This window comes from Cornus florida, unplaced genomic scaffold (assembly GCF_030987335.1).
Source record: "Cornus florida cultivar Cherokee Brave unplaced genomic scaffold, ASM3098733v1 CherokeeBrave_3.0.0_Hap2_Chr09, whole genome shotgun sequence".
NCBI classification, from domain to species: Eukaryota; Viridiplantae; Streptophyta; class Magnoliopsida; order Cornales; family Cornaceae; genus Cornus; species Cornus florida.
Genome location: NW_026775579.1, coordinates 47801195 through 47816480, shown reverse-complemented (window position 1 = coordinate 47816480; position 15286 = coordinate 47801195).

Below are 15286 nucleotides of genomic sequence, written 5' to 3'. Positions count from 1 at the left end.
CGAACTAATCGGTGCAACTGGTTGTGGGGCTTGAGGCACCCTGAAACCTGACTGTGCAACTGTCAACTATGCCGGTGTGGCCTGTGGACCTGTGCCACTTTGTGCCCTGCTTCGTGGATGAGGGCGATCCTTCCTCATGTGACCTAACTGCTTGTAATAGTTGCAAGTCCCCTGAAACCCATTTGTCGAAGCTGTAGGCTTACTAGCCTGTAACTGACTGGCCTGTGGCTGAAGTTGTGGGCAGCGAGGCTTGATATGCCCCGGCTGCTGACAGTGGTGGCAAATCACTCCCTGGGCTGACCCTGAAGATACTGGAACTGCAGATGCAGACCTAGCCTGCTGTGACTATCCCTGAGTACGTGAACTGTCCCCGGCCTTAGCCTTCTTCCACGGTCCCCTAGTAGATACTGATGGAGCCTCTCCACGAGACTGCTTATACGATCCTTTGATCTCTGCCTCAACCATCATAGCCCTCTGGACCACCTCTCCGTAGGTCCTCAAATCTAATACTGAAATCTATGGCTTGATATCAAGATGTAACCCATCCTGAAACTTCTTTGCCCTGAGCTCGTCGGTAGCTACTATCTCCGGTGCATAGCGAGAAAGAGAAGTGAAGTGTGTCTCATACTCAATGACACTCATCATGCCCTGATAGAGACCTATGAACTGCACTCTCATATCCTGCCTCATAGCCCTCGGAAAAAAGCGGTCGAAGAACAATGTCCTGAACTCCTCCCAAGTCATCACCTCCACGTCGTGGATATTGGTCATAGACCTCCACCAGATATCGGCATCTCCCATGAATATAGAGGCTGTCAAGGAGATCCTCAATCGGTCTGTGGGTACTCCCATGCTATCAAGCTTGCGTACCATGAGATCAAACCATGCCTCCGAAGCAAGTGGATCTATACTTCCTGTAAATTGGTTGATCTTAACCCGCTGTAACTTCATAAAGTAGTCCAATGCCTCATTAGCAACTAGTGCCGGTGCTGGTACCAGTACCGGAATTTACATCCCTGCAATATGCTGACGAAACATCTGCTGAATAAACTCTGACATCCGCAAAGCCACTCCCTGTGCAATCTGCTCCTCATAAGTCGGAGCTCGTGATGGATTAAGACCCATGCCACGAACTGGAATCCTAGGCCTCCCTGGACCCCTTGTAAACTCGGTGTCACCCACCTGCTCCTCAACTCCCTGACGCGAAGACTCCCCACGTGTGACAACCATGATGCTAAACATATGCAATGAAAGAGGTCAACAATAACACAAGTTATTATGACCGAATACAACTCGTAGTATGAAAGTAAGAAACACGAAGCAAGATGAGGTATGTAACATACGGTCATGATAAAGTAATCAAAGAAAGCTGTTTAAATAGTTAAGCACTTAAGCAATATGTCGAACAAGGATGCTTCTTAAACATATAAGCATACAAACATAGAGACATATCATAATAACAAATATGTCACCAAGAAAAATGTAATCATGTTATAATGCCAAAAACATGTTATCAAAGGTATGCTAATAAATCAAAGTATACTAACAAAAGCATGTTATGCACGCAAAACCCGTCGTTCTAAGGTTTTCGAACCTAGGAGCTCTGATACCACCTGTGACGGCCCTGGTTTTAGGCCAGTGCGTCCTATGTTAAACCGAATAAAAATCAAATAATGATTCAAGAATGCGGAAGCTAAAGTGAAATATGGCCTCTAGAGATTTACATCATCCCTAAGACACAAGGATAGCTTCCTAAGAAGTCCCAAGACTCAATGGAAGCAAGAAGAGAACAAAGACTTTAAAATCCTATAAGAAATGGACTAAGGGTATTATGGTCCTTTCACCCTGAATTGAATGCTACCAGGTACACCATTGGAAACACAATGAAAAATTAATGAATTTAGACTCAAGAATCACCTAATTCGGAGTCCGGACGGAAAAGATATGAATTTTAGAAGAAGAAGCATTCTCTGATTTGGAGATTTCAGGAACCTGTCTCACTAAAATGGTCATAACTTTCACTACAGTTGGATTTTTTGAGTGTTCTTGGTATCAATGGAAAGATGACTTCAAGATCTAGAGGTTAGGCTCAAGAATGACATAATTAGATCAGAAATGAAGGAGTTATGGCCCTCTGAAGTTGACCCAAAAGTTCTATCCGAGATGTTGAGAGTGAACCATGCTTCAGGGAGGATCAATCGGCTGAACCTCCATCATCAGCCGACCGAAAGTCAATTGTCAGCCGACTGAACCCCAATCATCAGCCAGCTGATAGCTTATTTTTTTCTAAAATGGCTACTGGAATGCTACGAGACCATCATCAGTCGACTGATGATTGCCATCAACCGACCGATGGAACCTGCTGCTGCTAAAAATGTCTGCTATACTCACTGTAATCCAAAGGGAAAGATGTTAGGATCATTTCTAAGGTTATGCATGCTTTCTAAGTGATTCAAACAAGCTTCAAAACATCATTGGACCTTACTTGAACAACCATTACATGCTAATTCATGAGGGAACCTTGAATGATGCTCAATGCATGAGCTTTTCATGAAAATTCATATTTTCCTCCAAAATAGTTCAAAAGTTGGATTCAATGTATTTTTCTTGATATGAATATGCACGCATGTGTAAAATGATGATTTAAACGTGCTATAATGGCCTACGGCCTCATGGCATATTATATGCAAAATTTGACCCTTCAATGGATGAGTTTTCATATACTTCACAAACAAAGTATGAAAATTAAGTAGCATACATGGCTTAAAGTATCTTTGGCCCTTGGCCTCATTACAATACACATATATAGAGTAGCAAAAGGTGTACTTAAGTACACATTATATAGTTTAGACAACCAAATACAAGTTTTTATACTATGCACCAAAAAGATCATAATATACTAACAAGTGCATATCAATAACACCAAAAATACTTCAAGACCTCTAGCTTGTCTAAGAGTGTTGTGTATGCCACAACAAAGCTTCTTTACCTGCAAAACACCCAGTAACTTCGGGGTGAATGAACAAGACTAACAAGTTTATTCGTAGGGGATGAGCATGCACATAATTAACTTATTACAAAGTTAGCAATTTAATAGTATTTGGTCCATGCTATTAAAATGACATTGAGATTTTAACATGGTACATTGAAATGCAATATCACAAGATTATTAAGTCTAAAGATTAAAGAGTGAAATCAAATTAAGGTGGATACTTGGATATCGCCCGAACTAAAACCGTACTCTTGAGATCACTTTAAGGCTATTAACCCATGGGTACCTTTCCCCTAGTGTGCACTATAGTTTAGGAGGACAATCCCCCGTACTAGAACTAAGCTCTAACCATGTCAAGTTCTTGATAATATCCCAAGTTCCCAAAATCAACATATAGAGCAACAAGTCATAATATGTATTAACACACAATAATTTCCATTAATTACATGATTTAATCATAAGATCAACATGATAGAAATTAAATAGACCAACTAAGTAATATCTCTAGATTTCAAGAATTGTCCAAATGATTCCAATTAAATATATAGCAATGAATAAGTCATGATCATGCCATATTTCAAGTCTAGGATGGAATTCAAGTATGATACAATTAAGTAGTATTTAAATCAATTCATACTAATTAATTCTCTAGATTTAAAAGATTATTCAAATCATGCCAACTTGATGTATGTCATGGTTCAAGTCATGATCATGCCATATACAAGGTTTAAATTGATTTATATGCAAGCTACAATTAAACCCTCAATTTCTCAAGTTAATACTAGACATGCATACAATTAATACATCACTAAAAAGCAATGATTTACTTGAAAAATAAACATTAGAACACCCCCTACCTCACAAGAGGATTGATCCTCTTGAATCCAATGAAAGCAAAGGAAACTCAAGTTCTCCTTCTAGGGTTATGAAGATGATGATGAGGTAAGGCTTTTGTATCCCTAGCTCAATGATCTAAGGCAAATGGAAGGGCACCAAAATGAAGCTTTATACCATGACTCAAGCTTTGCTCTAATGGTGGTCAAGTTAGGGTTTGAGAGGAAAAGATGAAATATGCAAGAAGAAATACAAACCTTAAGTTAAATAAGGTGGTGGGCTTCTCCACTCACTAGGTGCTCTTGCACCACCTCTCACACACACTTGTAAGACTTAATCTTGTGTTTACACTTGTCATGAATCCAAGGTGTCTCCCTACACTAAATCCTTAGCCTACACTTGTCATGAATCTAAGTCAACATGTGCTCCAATCCTAGGCTAACAAATGGGTGAATCTCTACCCTCCATGTGTTAAGGGATAATGGCTCCAAGTGGTTTCACAACCAAGCCAACAAGTGGCACCTTAGGAATGTGACACTTGTCACATTTTTTGAAATTGCAAAAAAATCCTTTTTGAAAATATCTTCCAAATTAAATTACAAAATGGTCCCTAAGACGAAAAATAATTACTTTACTTAATTACACAAAAACCCCTCAAGTTTAAGGAAATTACCTAAAGTTATGCATTTATGCCCTTTACAAGGGAAGTGAACATTTAACATACTTTTCTACAAAAGTGTAAATGTAGATATCCTAGAATTCTAATATTATGGATGTATGCAAAGACGGAGTCAAATCCAAGCACAAAAAGTGGGATTATGCAAAGAAAAATGAAAAACGACAAAAGGACGAAATAGGGAAAAGACGAAAAAAAGAAAATGCCGAAAATGAAAAGGAAGGGAAATGATCGGGTCATTACAACTCGGTTGAGTGCGAGGAGCTTGTCGCTGGTCGTGGACTTAACTATAAAGAAGGGAGTTGGCCATCCCTACACAAACTGGTCGGAAGCTGGAACCGTTCCCCTGACGAGGCCAAGGCAGGCAGAAACCAGTCTGCATGTATCCTTAGGAAGGCAGGTCGTGGTGGTTGACCAGGGCGCTTGCGCGAGCTGAAGCAACACCTTGGTGCCGCACAGGCCGTGCCGCTGCACTAAATCTCTAAGCCCTTGATAGCGGAGTGTGAAGTGGTGGACCCCACACACCCTCCTCTCTTTGTGTCATGTTAAAAGTCAAAGTATGTTGCATTGTCTAGTACAGTATTCTTAGGTATATTAAAATAGTAATGTATGCTTTAAAATTGTCTCATTAAAACCTTGCCATCCAGTGGAATAAAATCTTGTCAAAAAAAAGTATACAATATGAAAATACCTTTTAAATCAATAAATTCCCCTCATAAACACATTCATCAAGATTATAGATGTTTCAAATAGTTCATCATGAACGATTTTTAAGTTGATGCATTCTAATATTGTGCACCAATTTCTTAAATGCCACCATTGATAGTACTTTAGTTAATAATTCTGTTAAATTGTCACTTGAGCGTATATGCAAAAAAATCATCAATACAACATTCTTCTGAAGCTCATGTGTGTGTAAGAATTTTAATAAAAAGTGTTTTTTTCTATTACTATCAATATAGTACCCTCCTTTTATATGTGCAATACATGAAACATTATTTTTATATAATTTTGTCTGTCTGTTTTTCTTTGAGGATGACTATTATTTTCCAAATATGTTGGACTATGGATCTCAACCAAATGCTCTCCAAGATTGGTTGATGAAATGCAGGTGTCTCATAGTGATTTGAAGAAGGTTCAGTTATTGCCTACAAAATATAGTCGTTTACAAGAAGTAAATATATATCGTATTTGTGAACGGGTTTTATATGGATTTGAAAGATAATGCCACATCAAATTAATTGAGTTCTTTTACCCTTTCAATAAAGCAAACTCATATTAGTTGTTTAATGAAAGTAACACGATATGTGTTTGACCTCATTTTAATGGCTTTGAATTGATACATAATTGTATCTTATTAGTAAATTGAAGAAAGATGTTATGTGAGGTTGTATGTGATTGCAAGATACATATGAGCAAATGTCATACTCCCTCAATCCCAAAATTCTTATCCATCTTTCTATTCTGGTATGTCTCATTCTAAAAATGAATGTACTTGTAACGACCCTCACCCTAGCCAGACACAATATTGTTCGTTTTTTGCTCCCCCAAACCAGAGACTTCCCAGGGGATTACCCATCCTAGTACTACTTTAGGTTAAGCACGCTTAACTCTGGAGTTCTGGCAGGTTCACGGCCAGCATGGCTTTAAAATACGTTGTGTCATAGAAAGGTGTTGAATCTACATATAGCACTTACCCCATCCACACACAGGCGATGTTGGATTGTGCACCTATAGCTCGCCCAATGTGATAGCCTACTAGTGCCACTTGCACATGCTCACACACACCCGCCCACAAAGTCGCCACAATCACCCCCCTTTTAGGGGCCAACGTCCACGTCGGCCATACTTCCGGCTGGATCAAACTCTGATATCATTTGTAATGACCCTCACCCTGTCGAGACATAATATTGTCCACTTTTGGCTCACCCAGACCAGAGATTTCCCAAGGGGTCACCCATCCTGGTACTACTCCAGGTTAAACATGGTTAACTCCGGAGTTCTGGTAGGTTCACGACCATCACAACTTTAAAATGCGTTGTATCATAGAAAGTATTAAATCTACATATAGCACTTTCCTCATCTACACCCAGGCAATGTGGGATTGTACACTTGTAGCTCGCCCAATGTGATAACCAACTGGTGCCACCTGCACACGCACCCACCCACCCACCCACAAGGTCCCCACAATCACCCCTCCTTTAGGGCCCAACGTCCCCGTTTGTCACACTTCCGACTAGGTCAGGCTCTGATACCATTTGTAACGACCATCACCCTGTCGAGACACAATATTGTCCGCTTTTGGCTCACCTGAACCAGATACTTCCCAGGAGGTCACCCATCCTGGTACTACTCCAGGTTAAACATGCTTAACTCCGGAGTTTTAGTAAGTTCACGGCCATCACGGCTTTAAAACGCGTTATATCATAGAAGGGTGTTGAATCTACATATAACACTTACCTCATCCACACCCTGACGATATGGGATTGTGCACCTGTAGCTCGCCCAGTGTGGTAACCTACTGGTGTCACCTGCACACGTTTACACACACCCGCCCATAAGATCGCCACAATTACCCCCCTTTTGGGGCCCAACATCCTCGTTGGCCACACTTCTGGTTGGGTCAGGATCTGATACCATTTGTAATGACCTCACCTTAGCCAGACACAATATTATCCGCTTTTGACTTCCCTAGACCAGAGACTTCCTAAGGGCTCACCCATCCTGGTACTACTCTAGGTTAAGCACGCTTAACTCCGAAGTTCTGGTAGGTTCACGGCCAGCATGACTTTAAAACGTGTTGTGTTATAGATAGGTGTTGAATCTGCATATAGCACTTGCCCCATCCACACTCAGGCGATGTGGAATTGTGCACCTGTAGCTCGCCTAGTATGGTAGCCTACTAGTGCCACTTGCACACGCTCACACACTTCTGCCCACAAGGTCACCATAATACTATTTTTTATAACATTCCCAAAGTATCCTTTTGACATTGACTTGATTAAATAAGTGCACTAATTATGGAGTATTCCTTTATCTTTCAACAAGGATAAATTTGAAAATTCATTTTTATCAATACAATAAAAAAAATATTAAAAACCCAATACAATAAAAAGTCGGATTCCCTAAAGACCCCAGAAATTTTGGAACAGAGAGAGTACTCTTTTGTTTTGTAAAAGTAATATGTCCAAATCAAAATCAAATGTTATATTCCAGTTATCGGAATACAATATTTCTTTTGCAAAAGTTAAAATTGATGAAAAAAGTATTTTTGAAACAATTTATGCTACGTTTGGTGTGCAGGAGTGGAATGGAATGGAATGTCTATTTCAATCATTCCTTTGTTTGGTATTTAATTTAAAGTGGGAATGACCTTTTTATTCGAATGAAAATCCATTCTACAGCAAAATCTATGGACTGACCATTCCATTCCCAAGTAATTTTTTTTTAAAAAAATCAAGTTCCCAAAAAACCCTTATGTTCCAAGTCCAAGAACCACTACCACCACTGCTTACTACATTTCACTACCACAACTATTTTCCACCACCACCACCACTGTTTTACACCACCACCTTCCACCACAACCATCGTCTCCTTTTACCACTGCCACCTCTATTGTCTTCCACCACCGTCACTGCCATCGCCACAATTATTACCGACTTCAACCTCCACGCCACTGCCACCTCTACTGCCTTCCACCACCATCACATCCACTATCTCCAACACCACCACTGACTTCCACCACTACCACATTCGACCACCACCATAACCACTACTGTCGTTGTCGTCACTACCACCACATTCCACCATTGCCGCCGCCACCACCCACACCACTACCGTCTTCCACCACCACTGTGATACCCCTTAATTTCTACATATAAGTTGGTTAGGCTTATACATAAAAAAAAAAAGGAGAAAACAAACACCTGGTAGCAAACATGTACAAAACAACATGCAATAATGAATAAATAATGGCAGAAGGAAATACTATCATTAAATGAAACTAAATCTGATAAATCCCATTTATTAAAACTTAAGAATCCCGTAAGCCTACGACCCCTAAAACCAAATGCATAAATATTATCCATAATCCATAAAAGTATAGAAAAAGTAATACTAGTAAAACTTATGCTGAAATAAATCAGGAAAATAGTAGATGATCACACCCAAGCTACGATAAACTGAGTTTCAACCCTATGGCTGAAACTATCTGGGAGTTGAAATATCAACAAAAGGTGGGTTAATCCCACGAGCAAGTCCTCTACATTACAGCCAATAGAGAACCGATAAACACATCTTCTCAAACAAAACCAACACAGTAACAAATATACCCCTGACTCAATACGTGATTAGCAATTATATGTATAAGAAAATAAGCAATTCAACTATGCATGCAACCAAACCACATACCCAACAACTCAACCATACCTTAGCAAATCAACCATGCTAATAGGTAGGGATGGCAACGTGGGCGGGTTTAGGCGGGTGTACACTCCCCCGCCCCTGAAACCGTTTAAAAACCCTGCCCCCATCCCCGCCCAAAACCGCAAAAACAGGGGGATTTTCCACCCCATCCCCGCCCCTGTTTAACATTTTTACCCCAGCGGGTACCCGCCCCGCCTCGTTTAAGACCAGAATTTCTCTTTCGTTTAATTTTTTATCAACTAAAATTATAGAATTATTGAAAAGATTAATAAAAAAATGGGCAATAAATAGTTTAATAAAAAATTCAACATTAAAAACATTCTATAATAGCAATTTCATAAAAGTAATAATATACCAAAACCAGATAAACCAAATTACATTGTTCCCATTTGGCTTCCAAAAGAGTTTTGATATATAAACAAAAAGATAGTTCATTAGATAGTGGCAAAAAGTTAAACATTGCAATAACAAAATCAGAAAATTAAGATTTCAAAACAATCTTCTCATGAGTTTCCATAGTTGCACAATTTCTTCAACATCCCCAAAAGAATTATATGTTGATGATTAATCTGCAGAAAACATCACTATTCACTAAAAAGTTCAAAATTAACATGGAATATTAAAGTAAATTCTTATTAAAGTTGAAACAATACCTTGGCAAACCTTAGTAACACATTCATTATCAGAATATATGTTGAGTTTGCATGGATCAAATATTGAATCAGTTCCTAAAAACAAAACAAAAGTGTCAGATAACTAATCCATTAGAAAACAATAAATTAAAGAATTTTAATATAATCAACTTACCACCCATGTTTTCACACATTAACCAATTCTGAGCACACATCAAAGCCTCCAAAGTAAATTGATGAAGTCTTCTACGATGTGGACTAACCACTTTACCGCCAGTGCTAAAAGCAGATTCCGATGCAATGATAGACACTGGAATAGTTAAAATATCACGAATAATCTTCTACAAAGTAGGAAACTTAACTCCATTCGAACCCCACCAAGTCAAGACATTAAAATTTAGGGTTCTACGCAGCACACTCTCTTCCAAGTAAAACTCCAACTCAGTCCTTATATGAAAATTAGTCACATTAGAGTTGAGATACTTATCAAACTTAGACAGACTTGCATCCTCAAACAAATTAGTAGCTCGACTTGAAGTAGGAGCAACATCAACATCTACATTTCCATCTGTCATTGTATTAACTTGGTACACACAAAGCAAGTTATGAACATTTTGGCGAACTTTTTGAATTTCCCTAGAAGCTTTATCTCCATATATCTCTCCAAAATGATATTCTACTAGTTTCATCTTATATCGTGTTTTTAAAACCACAGCCACTGCCCTTACTACATGACAAATATTCCAATATTTCAAAATTTATCTATCATTTTTTGTGCCATCACTTTAATGATCTCATTAGGACTTTGAAGCCAAAGAGACAATTCCTCTCCGATTAAATAAACTTTATGAAAATAATAATTGGAAGTAGGGTATTGAGTACCAGAAAACAATTTTGTGGTAGTGTAAAACAAATTCAATTTTTCACAAATTTTTTTCCCCCTTTTCCCAATATTCACTCGTTGGCAATCTAGTGTAAAGTCTCTCATGTTGTTTTAATCGTGGGAACACATCTTTATAATACAAAGCAACTTCAAGCATAAGATATGTTGAGTTCCAACGAGTTTTACAATTAAGAGCTAACTTTTTAGTATATGAGATCTTTAATTGGCGAGCAGCTTCTTCAAAATTTTCAATTCTACTTGGTGTTACTGTCCAAAAATAAACACTCACACGTATTCTTTCTATCCCATCCCCAATTACTTCCAACCCATTTTTAACAATCAAGTTTAGGATGTGTGCACAACATCTTATATGAAAAAAGCTTCCCTCAAGTAAAAGTGCATTAAAATCAAGTTTGTCTAAAAGACGACCAATGATATCATCATTTGTGGTGCAATTATCCAAAGTAGTTGTGGATAACTTCCTATTTATATTTCAATCATAAAAGGTATCCATATGAACTTTAGAACTGACTTCCTTATTATGTGGAGCAGGAGCATACAAAAACCTAAAATGAATCAAAATAATAATAAAAAAAATGCTTAATTAATTAAGTATAACAAGTGAAATAAATAAAATAATTGAATATGTAGTGAATAGACATAAATATGTAAATGAAGAAACTAATATTAGTCTATTACCTTGAAATTCTTTGTTGTAACTCCCAAGAATCATCAATAAAGTGGGAGTTATTGCCATGAAACCTTTCTTCGAACAATTGCAAGTCCACGTATCAGAAGTGATGGTAACTCTCCTCCCAAGGGTCTCCAACAACCAAGATGTTTTAGCTTTCACAGATTTATAAATACTTAAGATGTCCCTTTTGATTGTATTTCGATAAACCATCTTAAACATGGGTTGAAGGGCATTAACAAATCTTCGAGAGCGGGAATGTTCAACAATGGAGAGTGGGTACTCATGCAATATAAGCATGCCCGCAAGCTCATCACGTGCAACTTTTGCAGCTTGTTTATCAAACAGAGAAGTACGACATTCTAAATGTCCATCCATCTTTTTTCAGATTTTGTTGTAAAACAAATTGTCTCAAATCCTTGTTTCCAACTTTCTTACACCTCTTTAAATGGTCGCGTAAGTTACTTGTTCCATTCCTACTAGGTGCTTTCAACTTTGAAATGCAATGGTTGCAAACACCATACTCTGTCCCATTTATCTTTAGCTTTTCAAAATCATTCCACATAACTGACGTTAATTTTTTTTTCTTGGGCAAAGTTTCTGAATCAGGACCTGATTCATCAACTGAATCTGGATTTGTCATTGGAGCAGAATTAAGGGTTGGAGATGAGTTATCATTTGATGATAAATCTACAATCTTCCTTTTATCACCTTGTGACATCTTTCAATTTACTTATACTGCAAAATAGACAACAAAAAATAATGAAATTAAAATGATATATAATAATAACCTACAGGTCCTATGCTAAAAAAGAATAAGAGACAATTTTGAATCATTGGTTGTGAAAAAAAAAAAAAAAAATCAGCCAAAAAAAAAAAAAAAACAGATCAAGACATATTGACCACTATTCAACAGATCAGTTATAATATTATAAACAACATTAGAGTGATTGTTTGTGCTAAATTCCTTTTCAAATCACAGTAAGTTTACACCAAAGGTTCAGATTACGATGATTACCCCTACACTTATTGATGATAATGATTTAGTTGATGGGAACGTTACAAGATAAAATACAACATAAGAACCGTGAAAAGACAACTTAAGCTCATAATATTCCAGGATAAACATTACTGCCTTGGTTAAACTAAGAACACAAAAAGTAGTAGAGTAAAATTTATGGCTAGATAAAAGAAATATGTTGTATAGGATATATATATATTTTTGATAAGTATATGTTGTATATGATATCACAAGGAAAAGGAAATAAAACATTGACCTTAGAGTATAAGCACTGGAATACATCCATAATGTGAAGCTAAAAAGGGATTGAGATGCATTTACAGCAGACAAGAATTTATGAAAAGAATGTAAATGCATACATAACAAATAGATGTTGTGGGTGTAGATGTTGAGGGAATAAAAAATAAATAAATCATTCAAAATGCATCCTACAAAACAACTTTCTTGGTCCAATTTCAAGATTCCTTTACTTTCATAGTTTCACTATTCTTTTCCAATTATTAAAATATATATATAGACACATAGAGATAAAAACACAGAGGACTCAGAGTTGAGAGTGAAACAGATAGGAATTATATGGTATGTCGTGATATATATATATATAGTACATCTATATGTATATATATGTAATAGATTGGAATTATATAACATCTACACACACAGAAAGGACTAATTAATAGATATATCATCTATAAAACTCTATAAGCAAACTGAAATCCAGCAAGAGTGAAAATAACAAGATCAAAATTCAGTTACCCATGAAAGATGAAGAAAAAAATCTCATTAACAGAGGATGGAGAGAGAGAAGAGAGAACTCAAATACCATGAAAGAAGAAGAAAAAAAACCAGTAATATAGAAGAGGGAAAAGGAGATAATTGATCTGTAATGCTCTCTAGAAGACTGAAGAGTGAAGATCAGGCTGACAATGACAAGTCGGCACCGCTAACAGTGAAGAAGACTAAAGAGTGATTGAGAGTTATGACTTGTGAGACCTAGGGTTTCTAATACAAGTATATATATTAAATAAAATAAGGATAATTAACTATTGGGTGACGGGTAGGCGCCGCTGAGAGTAATTATGTGAATGAGAGTTAAGAAACCTAGGGTTTCTAATGGGAAATATATATAATAATCAAATTAGGGTAGTTAAGTAATTTGCATATCTAAACATGGCGGGGCGAGGCCACCTTCACTTGCCCCCACATCGAATCCACGCGGGTTTTTATTACATCAAACCATCCCCGCTCAAATAAGTTAAGTGGTCCCCCAAAACTGCCAAAAATGGGGCGGGGCGGGGAGGGTAGCCGCGGGTGCGGGTCAAATTGTCATCCCTACCATTAGGTACTTGTGAGACTGCGTTAATAGTCAGCCCAAAATGGTTCCATAATCCCATTCCCATGCTTATAAACATAGTGTGATACCCCTCGATTCTAAAGCCACGGGTGATCCAGTCCGAGCACAGAATATAAGGGATATCAAATAATTAATATTTAAACAAGCATTTGAATACAAGATGAATTAAGAATAAATAAATGTGTTAAAAGAAACTAAATAATAAATCCTCATTTAAAAATCCTCAAATAAAAATAATTAAAAATCCAATAATAAAATCTTCCAATCCTCTAATACTAGTAATTAATTAAACTACAACTCAGGAATCCATACTGTGGACCCCTAATAATATCCTAACTGAAATAAAACAATAAGTAAAACATAAAGAAGAGTTCTACGTAGAGTCGGAAGAGTGAATGACTGTCTCTGCTCGGCACGAACAATCTCTAAGACTGGAACTGATGAACACCTGAAAAATAATGGTGGGCCAGGCCCACATACAAGTTCTAATCTATTACATCCCAAACAGAGAGCCGATACACGTACATATCCTAATTAATTCAACAATAATTAAATAGTCCATATATAGTTATACACACACTAAAGGAATCTCACTAGACTATAAAGTTGTCTTAACCTGAATAGTTGGTAACATGCAAAACGCACATATAGTGGGCATGAGTACCTAGACCTACCAAGGTACACAACTACACTATATCTAGTTACACATCCCTAGCAATATACGCATCCTAACCACTAATCCTGAGACTCAAGCTCATATCATGACATATAATTATATGTAACATCCGTCCTATCCAACCATCAAAATAAACTATCCAATTATTATTTTAATAATATATTATAATACCCCTAATTTTAAAAGGATAGTCTCGGTATTTATTTATTTATTTTTATTGTATTTTTTTTAATTGTTTAATTGATTATTTGACTAATTGTTTATGTGTTTAATTGAATTAAGTGTTACTTGATTAATTGGCCACTTATCTATGTGTTATTTGTATTTTGTCTAGGTGTTATTTGTATTATTTGTTTAATTAGATTGTGTGCTTAAATGATGTATTTGATTAATTGTAATTAATTGTAAATTAAATGATTAAATGTTTTATTTTATTTTATTTTATGGTTATGGTTAGTGGTAATGGGCTAACTAATTGAGTCCCATGAACTACTTGGATAGGAGGTTGGATAGGTATGGATAATTACCCATGGATAGTTGTATATATATATATATATATATATATATATGTATGTATATACATATATATAAAAAGGAAAGTAATTTATTAATATTATAGTAACTTTAGTATTAATAAATAATCTGATGTATATATTTTATATATTTATATAATAAGGATATACATATATTTTATACGTAACATGTTTTAAGTTACATTTTTAATATTATGGTAACTTTAGTATAAATAAATAATCTGATGTATATATTTTATTATTTAATGAGGATACAGATAGATTATATACGTAACATGTTTTAAGTTACTTTTAAATATTATGGTAACTTTAGTATAAATAAATAATCTGATGTATATATTTTATTTATTTAATGAGGATACAGATAGATTATATACGTAACATATTTTCAGTTACCTTTTAATATTATGGTAACTTTAGTATTAATAAATAATCTAATGTATATATTTTATTTAATTAATAAGGATATACATAGATTATATACGTAACATATTTTAAGTTACCTTTTTAATATTTTTATTTTTTTATTTTTCTTTATTAAGTTGACTTAGATTGGAAAAAGGAATATG